This window comes from Berghia stephanieae, chromosome 3 (assembly GCF_034508935.2).
Source record: "Berghia stephanieae isolate SIO BIC M18660-M18661 chromosome 3, UCSD_Bste_1.3, whole genome shotgun sequence".
NCBI classification, from domain to species: domain Eukaryota; kingdom Metazoa; phylum Mollusca; class Gastropoda; order Nudibranchia; family Aeolidiidae; genus Berghia; species Berghia stephanieae.
This window is the reverse complement of record NC_088362.1, coordinates 21,007,661-21,021,024: the sequence shown is the minus strand read 5'-3', so window position 1 is coordinate 21,021,024 and position 13,364 is coordinate 21,007,661. Positions and strand designations below refer to the sequence as shown.

The window sequence follows — 13,364 nt, the reverse complement described above, 5'->3', positions numbered from 1 at the left end:
CGTTATTATCATGCAATTGCAATATATATATATATATATATATATATATATATATATATATATATATAATATATATATATATATATATATATATATATATATAACTTATTAAGGGGCGGTTTGGGTCTAATTATTAGGAAAATCCTTCAAAAATTTGATTTTGAGATTTTGGTGGAAAATTATATTTTATTATCTTAGAAATAATATAATTGAAGTCCAAATTCTTAAAGTAGACTATAAAGGCACGAAATACACAGTCGAAAATGTTACAGGTAGTAAGAAATGTGTGAAAAACGGGAAGCTATTTTGCTATTTTCTCAATGTGTCATTTTTCTAAGGGTATGGGAAACTGTGTCAAACGTTTCTCAGAATCTATTCAATGAAATTGTCTGAAAATTTCCACAGTTATCATAGAGATAATGTATTATGTCACCATAGAGAGATTTTTTTTGATAAGGTTTCTGAATTTTAAATTATAATCCTAAATCTGAATTTTTTACATCAATTTTGTCATAACATTTCGATTCTCAACTTTGTAATGATCTAATAAAAATTCCATAAGCTAAAGCCGTAAAATCTCTCTATGGTGACACACTATGGTACAATGTTGACAAGGGGAGAGAATATGGAGGTCATTCCTTTATTAGTTTTTGTGGAACGTTTGCCACAAGATTGTTATATTTTCTGATGTCAGACCCCCAAATTAGATCGCAAAATGGGTATCAACACAGATAATTAAAATTTTTCACCATGAATGTTTTTTTAAAAACTATATTGACGATACCGAATGATTAAAACTGCCCAATATAGGTAATTAAATTTTTTTTAGAAAAGACCCAAACCGCCCCTTAAAACGAAAACCATGAAATAATAGCGCTATTAAATATTATCAACAAAACACGATGAATGAAACACTAAGTAGCTATTTATAACATATTTCAAGTATAGTTATGATCAACTTCTACAATATTTTTTTGAGCATTCGCTCTCATCAGGAAGTGATGTCTAATATATATATATATATATATATATATATATATATATATATATATATATATATATATATATATATATATATATATATATATATATATAATCTAGGTCATTTATTTTCATTATTTTCCATACAGGAGGTTTTGGTAGGCTTCTGGTTTGGTCTTCTGTTGAGGTTGCTCCTGTGGCTTTCTGTCTTTGAACGAGGCGAAAGCATTTTGCCTAGACCCAGGGAGGCCGTTGGGTGTTTATATTTGTCCTTTCTTTTCTTTGTGGGAGACATTTTTTTCTTCTCTTCTCTAAATCATATCCCGGAGTAGTAATATTAATAGCCACCAAGGTGTGACTCTTTTGGCATGGATCTCGTACCGGCATCTGTTATGGCGTTTGGGTGTGGCCTTAAGCTGGGCACAGAGAAGGATCGTTTGGGAATCTACTTTTGTGAACCTCCCTTTATATTCCCTTTTTTAGGCGTCCTGTGGGCCAAGAGAGTTTCAGGCGCTGAATTCTATTTTCGTAGACTTTCGGTGCTAACTCACTTATTTCCATAATTCAGTGCAGTATTTATAATTAAAAAAAAAAAAATCTCACGGATTGATGGCTCAATCCTGGGCGATAGAAACCTTGACATATCGATACCGAGTCAATATATAACTGGGCACAGTGCGATCTGCTATCGAGCCAAACGTAGAGCCTGATACACATTCTTCACTTTGCAAACATACATACACATATACCACAACTGGTTATTGCATGAATTCGATATTGATTTCGACGAGACGAGATGAAAATGTAACACATAATCAAATGCATCCTACTCTCACACTGGGCTTAGACTCTAATTATACCGTGTATGTGTGTGTGTGCGTGTGTTGGGTCGGGGTATGCATTTTGTTGGTTTAAAAACAATAATTTAATTATGATTTTGGTGTGTTTATCGTTCTTTGTCGCAGGTGTTCTTTCAAACACAATCAACTATTTGCGACTGTGTGCTGTTTTTAGTGTTTGCAGCCTTGTGGCATATTGTTATAATTCAAACTCCAGAATTTACAAAAGACAACAGATATCTGATACTTTGGGAGTTGTGTCCGTCCAGTGCTGACATTTTTGGGCTGTTCGCCAAACGCGAACATGGAGATAACGTAAGGACACGTTTGACATGTTAATTCGTCTCAATTCTTTCTGTCTTGCTTATTTGGTTGCTTGCTTTATACACCTTCAAAGTGATACTAAGCTGCCAGAAACTGTGGACTGTAAAAAGTATTGAACAAATTATGAATTATAACTGCTTCAAGAAAGATCTTATTTGAATCTTGTGTATGCTTGATAGCACATGTTGTTCAAACCTTATGAAAATGTTGCTGCTTGAAGCTCCAAGGAAAAGATATCGATAAGTATTGAATTGTAATTTTCAATTTATTAGACGAAGAATATCTCATTCGTCCTTAGTCTCTCATTCATCGTGTTTTGTTGATAAAGGACCCGAAACGTCCACAATATCTGTTTTCGTCTAACACATTGAAGCTTACAATTCAATACTTATCGTTATTTTTTATTCAAACGTTATTGCCAATGTTTCTCCATTCGCCATTGGATTTAAATGTCTTTTACATCTTACTATTTTTTTGGCCCAGTAAGGTTGTATCATTTTTATCTGAGAAGAACAAATCAATGTTTGAATTCAAACAAAACGATTAGTTTAAATTCATTGGCTGGTATTCGAAAGATGTCGTTTGAATCTGTTTGAATCTATGTTATGTTAGATTTAAAAGTAATAAAACATCTGTAACGTCTTTGCATTGCGAAATTGTAGGGTGTTAACAACATCGTTTTCTGGGTTCCTCGCTGGCTACGACCAATGAGTGGTCAGTGTTAGTGTTAGTTAGCCATGCCAACGCGAATATTATTTTTTGGCCCAGTAAGGTTGTATCATTTTTATCTGAGAAGAACAAATCAATGTTTGAATTCAAACAAAACGATTAGTTTAAATTCATTGGCTGGTATTCGAAAGATGTCGTTTGAATCTGTTTGAATCTATGTTATGTTAGATTTAAAAGTAATAAAACATCTGTAACGTCTTTGCATTGCGAAATTGTAGGGTGTTAACAACATCGTTTTCTGGGTTCCTCGCTGGCTACGACCAATGAGTGGTCAGTGTTAGTGTTAGTTAGCCATGCCAACGCGAATATTATAATTACTATGCATTGGAGAAAACCGCTCCTCAGTCGGTTGTGATTTGAAAGGTCACTTGTGGATTTCTCTGGTATGGAAATACCCTCTACCGGCTTTTGTGCACACATTGGTATTTATATTTATCGCTCGTTTGGATATAAAGAATTAATTGTATTATGTTTTGGATATCCATTTTTCTTTGTTTTTAGTACTTTAAATTTATGTAAGCTTTATTATTATTATTATTATTATTATTATTATTATTATTATTATTATTATTATTATTATTATTATTATTATTATTATTATTATTATTATTTTGATTTTTTTCGAAATCGCTGTCGCAGTTACAAGCTGCGCTCCAATACATGTATATAGAACAGTAAAGGAAGGTGCCCCATATGTAAACAATAACATTTGACGTCAAACGTGACCCAGATTTTTTTATAAATGACCCGAACTATGCTGCATTTGACCTTTAGTAATGTCATGCGCATCCAACCAACTTTTTGTTTACATGTTGCTAAGGCAGCAAACTGAAGCTGGTCGTGAATAAATTCCAGCTGTTTACTCCGAGCCTGAGATAGCTAGGGAGGCCACGATCATATTATTTATAGCCCAAATGCTCCTTTTATTTTGTAGGAAAACCATAATCATGGTTCCCCCTCCTCCCGTAAACAAAACCATATCTATGTTCAGGAAACGAAGATTGTTGCTTGTTTTTGGTAAAGGTGGACCGTACTTTTTTTTTTTACAGCGTATCAAATGATCAAAGTCAAAGCATACGGTCAATGCAATGAAGAGAGTAAATTCGAATCTATCTCCTATCTCTTCGCTCAGATGACCATTTTGAACAGAAGACTACTACTACGTACTTCTACTATAACTGCACTACCACTACTGTATTATAACCACTGATACCACAAAACTAGACTGAACTAACGGACCGTATGGCTCAGCGGTACGGTTTTCGTCTTGTCACAAAAGTCGAGCAATGCCAATGCTAAGTGTGATCAGTAATAGGATGGATGACTAATCGTGAAAAATTGTGGTCCCCGCGTTGTTTCCCTGGCTAAGGCACTTTACCGCTTACCCCACTCGATTGAATGAGTATCTGGCTACAGAAATGACGGGTAGTGACAGGTTTAGTACACAAGGGTCGCTTAACAGGCTGTATGACAAAGAAAAGAAATATGGTTCCATACGGCTTGTTGAAGTGGGGGGGGGGGGGGGGGGGGGGATAAATATGAAACATTGTGAAGCGCATTGCTCACGGCTATCTGAATCTGTAGAAATGCGCTGTATAAATATTCATATTTATGTACTGGGTCCAACTGTTACTATTTCTACTACTAGACCTCTACTACTAATATTATTATTAATAACAATAACAATAATAATAATAATAATAATAATAATAATAATAATAATAATAATAATAATAATAATAATAATAATAGTTATTATTATTGTTGTTGTCAATATCACCGTTTAATGGTAAAAGTGTTAAAGATACTTGCAAAATGTTGGTGTTGTGTGTGTTGTAGCAATCGGCCTCCAGCGACGCAACTCTGTCTACAAGAGACGCACAAGACCGTGGCACTAAACATCCCTGGCATGCATTTAGTCATACAACATGAAAGCAACATTCACGGTAGCGTTAACTACGTCAAAGTCAAAGACAAATCAATACAGTAGTGACATACAACCAGGACATGACAGTAAGTGAGGTGGAAATTCTCAGAATTGAAGGCAGACACTTCAATGTGATATCTGTCAACAAACCTCCACCAACGCCACTCAAGTGGCCAGTTACATCCACCACTAGTGAGAAACCAATGATTGTGATAGGTGACTTTAACAGCCACAGCACCAAATGGGGATACAATGAGAACAACGAAGATGTAGATACTGTTGAGGAATGGGCTGACCAATATAATCTGACACTCTTCTATGACGCATGAATCATCCTTTTCAAGCGCTCGCTGGAGAACAGGTTACAACCCAGACCCTGCATTTGTGTCTTCCAGACATGTCAAAAACTGTCGGCAACCCCATACCAAAATCACAATCCGGACCAATCGCCATTGAGGTAGGATCAGTCATCTCTACGAGAACAAACAAATTACATGAACTGTGTTCGTGGACCTGGCAGCTGCCTATGACACAGTAAATCACAGGAAACTGCTCCTAAAGGTTGCAAGGGTAACTCGTAACACAAAAATAGTTGCAATAATAAAATCCCTTATGTCAAACCATCACTTTTTTGTGGAAATGGATGGGAAGAAAAGCAGATCACAAAAGAACGGACTCCCTCAAGGATCGGTAATTGCACCTATCCTTTTCAACGTTTATACCAATGACCAACCTCAGTTCGAGAACATCCAGGGGTTTCTATATGCTGATGATCTGTGTCTCGCGTCCCAGGCCTCTGATTTCAAGACCATTGAGGAGAGACTAACGGATGTCGTTAGTCTAAAGTCAAGACTAAAGTGCCGTCTTGATGCTCATTGTGAAACAAAAATACTGTTTGTAAAGTTAAATTCAGACACCTCCTTCCACTATGTGGCATGCCCAGTTTTGAGAGACTTGAATTATATAAGTTCACGAATGCACAAGAGCAGATAAAAGGCTGTAAAAGCCTACATAAATCTGGACTTATATCATATCATATCATATCATGTCCTGGAGCCACTCTCTGAGCCCACATTTAAAGAACTCACAAAATGCTAACCCAGGAAAAACTCAAGAGTGGCTTTCCATATAAAGAGCCGCCAAGTCTAAAGAAAACAGGAAACTGAACATCTCCTGGAATGGGGACATATTGGAGAACAACACATTCCCCGTGTACCTCGGTGTTACCGTAAACCGCACAATGTCCTTTTCTCAGAACGCAAAGAAAACAAAAGCAAAGGTGGCCAAAAGAAACAACTTCCTAAGAAAAGAGAAGAAAAACTTACACGGGAGCAGATCAGAAAACAGTCAGGACAACCATACTAGCCCTCTGCTATTCAACAGCCGAAAAGGTCTCACCAGTCTGAGTAAGATCCTGCCATGTCAAAATAACACCTGCCGGATCATTAGAGTAACTTGAAACCGACTGCAGTTCCAGTCCTCCATCGGCTGGCTGGCATTGCACCTCCCCACATTCGAAGAGCCACTGCTTCCAAAGCCCAGAAATATAAACAGAAAATGGACCCAAGGCACCCCCAACATGACCACAGCCCAATAAAAAGTAGACTGAAGTCGAGAAAGAGCTTCATGACGGAAGAAAGCATCAACCCTGACCATGCAGCTGTATACAGGATTTCCACACAGAGTGGGACAATCATGCAAATGAAGCTGTTGGAGATCCGAGAGAAGAACTGTCCTACGGAACCGAGCTCCCCAGGAATGAATTGGTAACACTGAACACAGCACGGGCAAAACTTGTGAGAACAACTGGTGGCATGAAAAAGTGGGGGCTGGCTGAGACTAGCTTGTGTACATGTGAATGCCCAGAGCAGACATCCTTAGAGAATGCCAGGATGGGCTCAGCTGCACTGACCATGACCTAAGATCTGCTCCCCAATGCTGTGGAGTGAGTTTGGTGTTGGTGCGACAAGCTATGATGATGATGACTTGCAAAATTAATAAGTCTTACACCTGGCAACATATTAAAAAAAGTAAGATGACAAAGATTAAGATTAGAATGTTAGGATGATGATCTTTTTAATATCAAAGTACTTTTGTAACCCGGCATTGCTAACTTTCATGTGTAACCCAGAATGAAAAGTTATTACAAAAGACGAATGCAAGATATTTAGATAAATTGCTAGTCTATCATTGTGGTAGACGTAAATGTATTAAACTTACATATCCAATAACCTGTAGGTTAACAGAGAAGGAAGGGCGCACAAGTTCATTGTAATTTGAAATTGAGGAGTTGGAGTTGGAACAAAGTTGATTTGCATTGAGTCAGAATTCAATCAAGTCTTAGATTGAAGAAAAAAGCCCAAAGAATCTTTCTTTAAAACAAGAAACAAAAAAAAAAAAACCCAAAAAACCTACAGCGTGCACCAGAATGAATAAAACAGGACAGTCTTTAAACTGCATCAATGGAAATCACATCTTGCATATACAAGACCTCTAGTGCTATTGTGAGGACTGGTTCTCAGTCTCACCCGTCCTGCCGTATCTGAGGGCCATAACACAACTTGTGAAATCGAAATAAATTAAAAGCAGATTATAAATTTATATCACTTTTATTGTCATTTCATTCATATTCATGTTATTCAAACTGAAAATCATTTTTAAAAATATAGATAAGATGTTTCTCCATTATAAAGGTATGCTTGTATTCTCATCCTGTGAAAGAGAAAGAAAAAAAATAAAGAAAATTGATAATTATTACTGAAACTGTGTAGTTCCATTTTTTTAAATCTGTGATTTAAGAGCCTTAGCAAAAGCTTTGATTAAGAAAGGTTCTGATATGCAACATCACATGGTCCCATCTATCAAATTCTACTACCATTACAAATCAGCTACATAAATAGATTCATCAGTACTCTTATCTTGTTGATAAATTAAATTATAAATATAGAAAAGGATATAATAAACTTTTAAAAATAATTAGAAAGTTAAATGGTAGACAAGATAAAGAGATATTTGCCTATTTCTTTTTAAATTTCTTATTCATAACCAAGGAAGCAGGTTTCTTTTGCTATATTCTTCTTGACTTCCCTATGTAAATGTTTCTTTCGAGTGTATAACAAGCTCACAGGGCATTTGTATAAAGAAACAGGAGCCAATACCATTAAAATGGAGATACCACTGCCAAAAATTACAACGGGATAGAAATGCATTTGTTTTAACGTGTATTAGACGCTGTCATTAGAAAAAAGTTTTTTTAAATCTTTACAAACTACAGTAAGCTGCTTTTAAAATTAAGAAACGCTCGAAAGCAAAATATGGTCCTGTTCTCTCAATCACCGCTCTCTAGTCTCTAGATTATACTTGGTAGGTCAATAAAGCTGAGAGGTTTTATGAAGAATATAGAATAAAAACATTAATTCCATTAAAAAAACATAGAAGGGTCCATAATGATATATGAGGAACTCTATAAGATACAGTAACAAATGAAAGCCATTTTGATAATCTTGAAGGATATGACTCAATGATGATGATGATGATAATAATAATAATAATATGATACTTCTTCCTGAATATAAATTGTTTAATTCCCATGGTATAGGCAGGCCAATGCTTCCAGAACAATTAAAGGAATGCAGAGACTCATTCTTGTTGTAATGTTATTTAGATCTGAAAAAAAAAGATAAGCATGGCATCCTAAACCATTTTCCCATGGTCCCATAAAAAGCAATATCATCTCACACAAAATCATAAAGTAAAATTCATATGGACCAACCAATGAATAAAAGTTATAATTATCTTATTTTATCAATTATTATCATTGGATTTATTCAACTTTATATTTATTATTATTAATTAAATGCCAATTTGAAATTAAGATAGCAATGTTTGAATGAATAACTGGATCTAACTCTACAAGTAAAATGTAAATGTGCAACTTATTCAGAGTTCATCAAGCACTTGTTACAGTCTGTTGCTTCATGTTACAGGAAAAACTCCAGTTCCATGAGCCTTATGACTCTAAAGGACCAATTATTTCAAAGTAAGATGAAATACCATTTATTGTTTAAAGAAAGTTATCAAGCACTATTTAAGGTCTGTTGCTTCATGTTACAGAAACAGGAATAACTCCAGTTCCATGAGCCTTATTACTCTAAAGAACCACTTATTTCAATGTAAGAAGAAATACCATTCAATGTTGAATATATAGACATGACCTATTTCTTAATGGTTTGCTTATATTCAATAAAAACATTAGAAAACATAATGGACCTGGAACTCAGATACCACTAGGTTGTTAAAACTAAAACCGTTGGGTCAGGTCTAATTTTATCAGAGATTTATGATCATGAAGGCAAGATTACATAACCAATGTCGATTAGCTTTTAAAAAATGGGCTTTTATTTACCTTCTGGTGAACTCATTTGATCAGTATTTCCTGTATTTAACTTTTTGATCACATAAGAAAAGTCTAATAAACATTGAATATTTTTTAATGCCTCTAGATTTCACTTTAAAGTCAAATAAAATATCTGATCACAAATAAAATTTTTGATAATTCGATCAATAGAGAGAGCTTTTCAAAATTGTTGGCTTATCATTCCTCAGGCAAAATTTAGATAAGACATCATTTCACATATCATGGTGTTTCCTATGAATTACAAAATCCTAAAAAGCTTCTTCTTCATAAAAAAACGTATGAAATAAAATTAAGTAATCTAAAGTAATCAGAGAGGTTTAGTTTTCATTTCAATCCAAGGTAAATCCGTAAAGAGTTGTGGGACCAGGCCCCTCTTGATCATTACCCCCAAAATAGATTGAACTAACAGGGATGTGTATAAGTATAAAACTGTAACAAAACCCCAAGACCCCTCACAACACTCATACAAAAACTTAAACACAGTTTTTTTCATTTTCATTTCTCTTGGGCCAAGGGAAACCCGTTGCTCATTTTAGCTGCACAGATTCATTCAATCGCTCCCCCCCCCCCCCCTTTTTTTTTTTTAAATCTTTTTTTTTTTTTTTTTTTGAGCGAGTCTATTCTTTTATCCTTTTTTGTTTGGCCTTGTTCCGTTTCTGAGCATGAATTTCTTAAAATTGTTTTTATTTTTTTTTTAAATAAAAAAATATTGTTTTTTTTTTTCCTCTATCGGTCTGGAATAACCAATTTTCGTTATTGGCAGACCCTGTCTGGGAATAATCATAGCGACGACGAAAATATCAGACCGCACTCCCTGCATTTTACAATTGTATGTTTTCTTTCACAGAGCTACCGACCAAATAAGGCGAAACGGCTTGGAAGATCCAAAACGTCATACATGTAGTTTGACACCTGCCAAATATCAAAGATGCGAGAAGGGGTTGAGTGGGACATTTTCTTTTCCCAGACATTCTCATTTTTTCACCCCTTCCTCCCTCTCTGCCATTCCTTATCCCATCGACCCTCAGCAAAAACAATAACAACAAGTCTTATGTGGCAAAAACGGCTACCAACTTAAATCCCTCAAACAACACAAGATATTGAAAATCGGTGGCAGAGACCCTTTGTCTTGTTCCTTTCCAGTTCCAGTCATGAATAGATAATGAGAGAATGAAGACTGTTTCGAAATCTATTATTATTATCAGTCAGGAAAGAGCGAGAGTCAATAAAATATGACAAGCGGTGAAAGCTACGCGCCACGAAAGATGAGGATTTAAAAAAACAACTTTTGTTGAGATTTCAACTACTGAGGAGGGGGTGTCTGCTTTTTTTTTTTTGTTCCTTTCTGTTTTGTTTTTCGGTCAAGTTATGACTGACGCTGACACTGACACACGTTCTAGACTGTAAACGTTACCCATAAAATGTCATAAATTACGAAAAGTGTGTTCTCTCACAGAGTAGTATTCGAATCACTCACTGAATGAGCATGAAGCAGACATGAGTGAAGGAAACGTAAACTCTGTAAGTGAGAATCGGCGAGTGAAGCTGTACTGTAACTGTAACTGTAATGACTGACAGCAGTCAAATTGCGAAGTGAAATGAAACAAATAAACAAAGCATTCTAAAATTATGCCGGTGAGACATCCAAAGTTAAATACCCGAACGCTATTATGGATTAACATTGAACTAAATCGTTTCCTGCTCTCAAAACCAATCGATACAAATTACAAACTCAAACACTGAAATTGGCATCTTACCTTTGCATGAGTTGGACTGCCATTCTTTTCTGGTGATTAGGAACTTTAGCAGCCGGACAACGTTGCGCACAAAACAGGTCTCCCGTTTTTGTCGTTCAAATTGTAGATAATACTCAGTCAGTTAAAAACAAATACGTACAAATAAAATAGTTATTTATTTAAATTCTTTGTATATGGCTAAATTATTCCGAAAACCAGATTTCAAATAGTTCTTGTTTTGTTCACACAAGCGCATTGATTTTGGAGAATGAGATTGACCGTGGTCTAAAAATAGACCGACAGTAATTTTTGATAAATTTTACGATTTGTTTAATAAAAAATCAATATTTAGATATTATTTGACGCGTGATCGAGTATTTATGAATATGTGTTTCTTTTGCCACATAACAGCCAAATTTTAAAGGTTATTTTTTTCTATAATTTACATTGGAACGTGAGCTGTCAAGACAGGAACATGTGGTCTGCCACGTGCTTCTAGACCGTGTTTACGTTTGGGGCACCTTCCTTTACTGTTCTATACGAGGGCTCTTTCAGAAATAACCGAAAAATGCCCATTTCTCAGCAACTAGTGGAGATTTTTTAATTCTGTAAACGACATGATATTCCTTATTTCCTTACGGATATTCCCAGAAATTATGAAGTGCATCATTTTGCACAATGAATTTCCTGACGATTTTAAAGATGGCGGCCCACCTTGAAACTTGGTCAAAGGAGGAAATCAGAGCTGTCATACGCTTTTTGAACGCCAAAAGTCTGAATCCTACCGAAATTCATAAAGAGTGTATATGGTGAGCATGTTATAAGCCGTACACAAGTCTATCACTGGTGTAATTTGTTTGAAGCCGGCCATTCCGACTTGACAGACAGGGAAGGAGAGGGCGTTCGATAACTGCGACGTCAGAAGACAATGTGAAGCGAGTTGATGAGCTTATTCGTCAAGACAGGAGGTTGAAACTTCATGAAATCGCAAGCAGTCTTGAAATTTCGGAAACTTCTGCCCATAGAATGCATTTGATGAACTTGGCTACAGAAAAGTCAGCGCAAGATGGGTTCCTAAGCAATTGACAGACAATCATAAAGAACAAAGATTGGACATCTGCAGGAACTTTTGAGAAGAAGCAAGAGCTCACGCAGGGTTCACGGGCATACTGCCAACGCCGGCGGAGACTTTCTGGGTACGATGTGACTTTTCTTGACAGCATGGTCACCGGTGATGAGACTTGGTTGCACCATTGCACCCCAGAAAACAAAGCAAGATTCGAGGACATGGAAACATCCATCCTCACCTGTCGCGAAGAAATTCAAAGTCATGCGGTCAGCAAAGAAAATAATGGGAACTGTTTTCTGGACAGTCGTGGTGTTATTCTGTTCGAAACCTTACAACCTGGAGAAACAATCAATGCTGCAAGGTACTGCCAAACTCTTGACAAGCTTAGGGAGGCCATTCGCAGAAAGCGCCCAGGGCAGTTGACCAACGGGGTCATTTTGCAACACGACAACGCTACACCCCACACAGCACGAGTGACGCAAGGTTGGCTAGAGAAATATGGATGGAAGATTTTGCCACACCCACCACACAGTCCAGACCTCGCACCATCTGATTATCACCTCTTTGGGCCACTGAAACGTGAGCTGGCAGGAAAGCGCTTTGATGTCGATGAAGAGCTTGTTGACCATGTGCGGAAATGGCTACAAAACCTTGACGGAAATTTCTTCCGAGAGGTATCTATTCCATGGTGCGGCGTTGGCAGAAGTGTGTCGACAGACTTAGCTGTTACGTAGAGAAATGAAGGACGAGTCAAGGTATGAACACATGCAAGAATTTTGTTGATAGCATAAAAAACGCGGATTTTACAGGCATTTTTCGGTTAATTATGAAAGAACCCTCGTATATACTCGTATGTCAGAGAACTTCTTTTGAGCGGTTTCAATTTGTTGTCATGGCAACCCAACTGCCGTTCATCTCATCTTCATCCAATCAATTTTTATGGCGTTTCTCGAAAACGCATTTCATCTTATGTTTCTAAAATTTTATTTTCTCGCCTTTATAATTCAAACTTAGTGTCGTCCATGCAGAAGAATGTGCAAATGTTTGTGTAAGTACAAATAATTGCAGGACTAAACAAAAGAATTTTCTTTTAGTTTGATCTATATTTAGCCTGTGATATTTCTACAATCAGAGCAGCAATAGATAAATTTGTAAAATCCGCAACACTTTTATATACCAGCATTTCGAAAAATATCACCAAATACAATTTTAAATGCCAGAGCACCATGGATTGGATTACCGAACAAGTGCTGTCTTTGTTTTTTGTTTTGTTTTTTCTTATTATTTTCTTCTTTTTTTCTTTCTTTTTTCTTTTTAAATTTTCATTTTTTATTTTTAAAGC

The 13,364-nt window shown here is 36.1% G+C and overlaps 1 protein-coding gene and 1 long non-coding RNA gene across 9 annotated transcripts in view; one reads left to right on the top strand and one right to left on the bottom strand.

The window, feature by feature from the left end:
- LOC144967309 (oxysterol-binding protein 1-like) overlaps window positions 1–13,364 on the top strand; it is an 86,443-nt gene that overhangs the window by 22,071 nt on the left and 51,008 nt on the right. The gene's annotated exons all lie outside the window — the stretch shown is intronic.
- Window positions 7,391–11,448, bottom strand: LOC144967310 (uncharacterized). Of its 5 annotated transcripts, none has more exons than XR_013644350.1 (3): window positions 10,975–11,448; window positions 8,360–8,466; window positions 7,391–7,512 (listed from the first exon to the last, which is right to left on the bottom strand). It is a non-coding gene; the product is annotated as an uncharacterized LOC144967310 (long non-coding RNA). The 5 variants fall into 5 exon arrangements; XR_013644352.1 differs by lacking the exon at window positions 10,975–11,448 and adding an exon at window positions 10,672–10,792; XR_013644353.1 differs by lacking the exon at window positions 10,975–11,448 and adding an exon at window positions 10,695–10,777.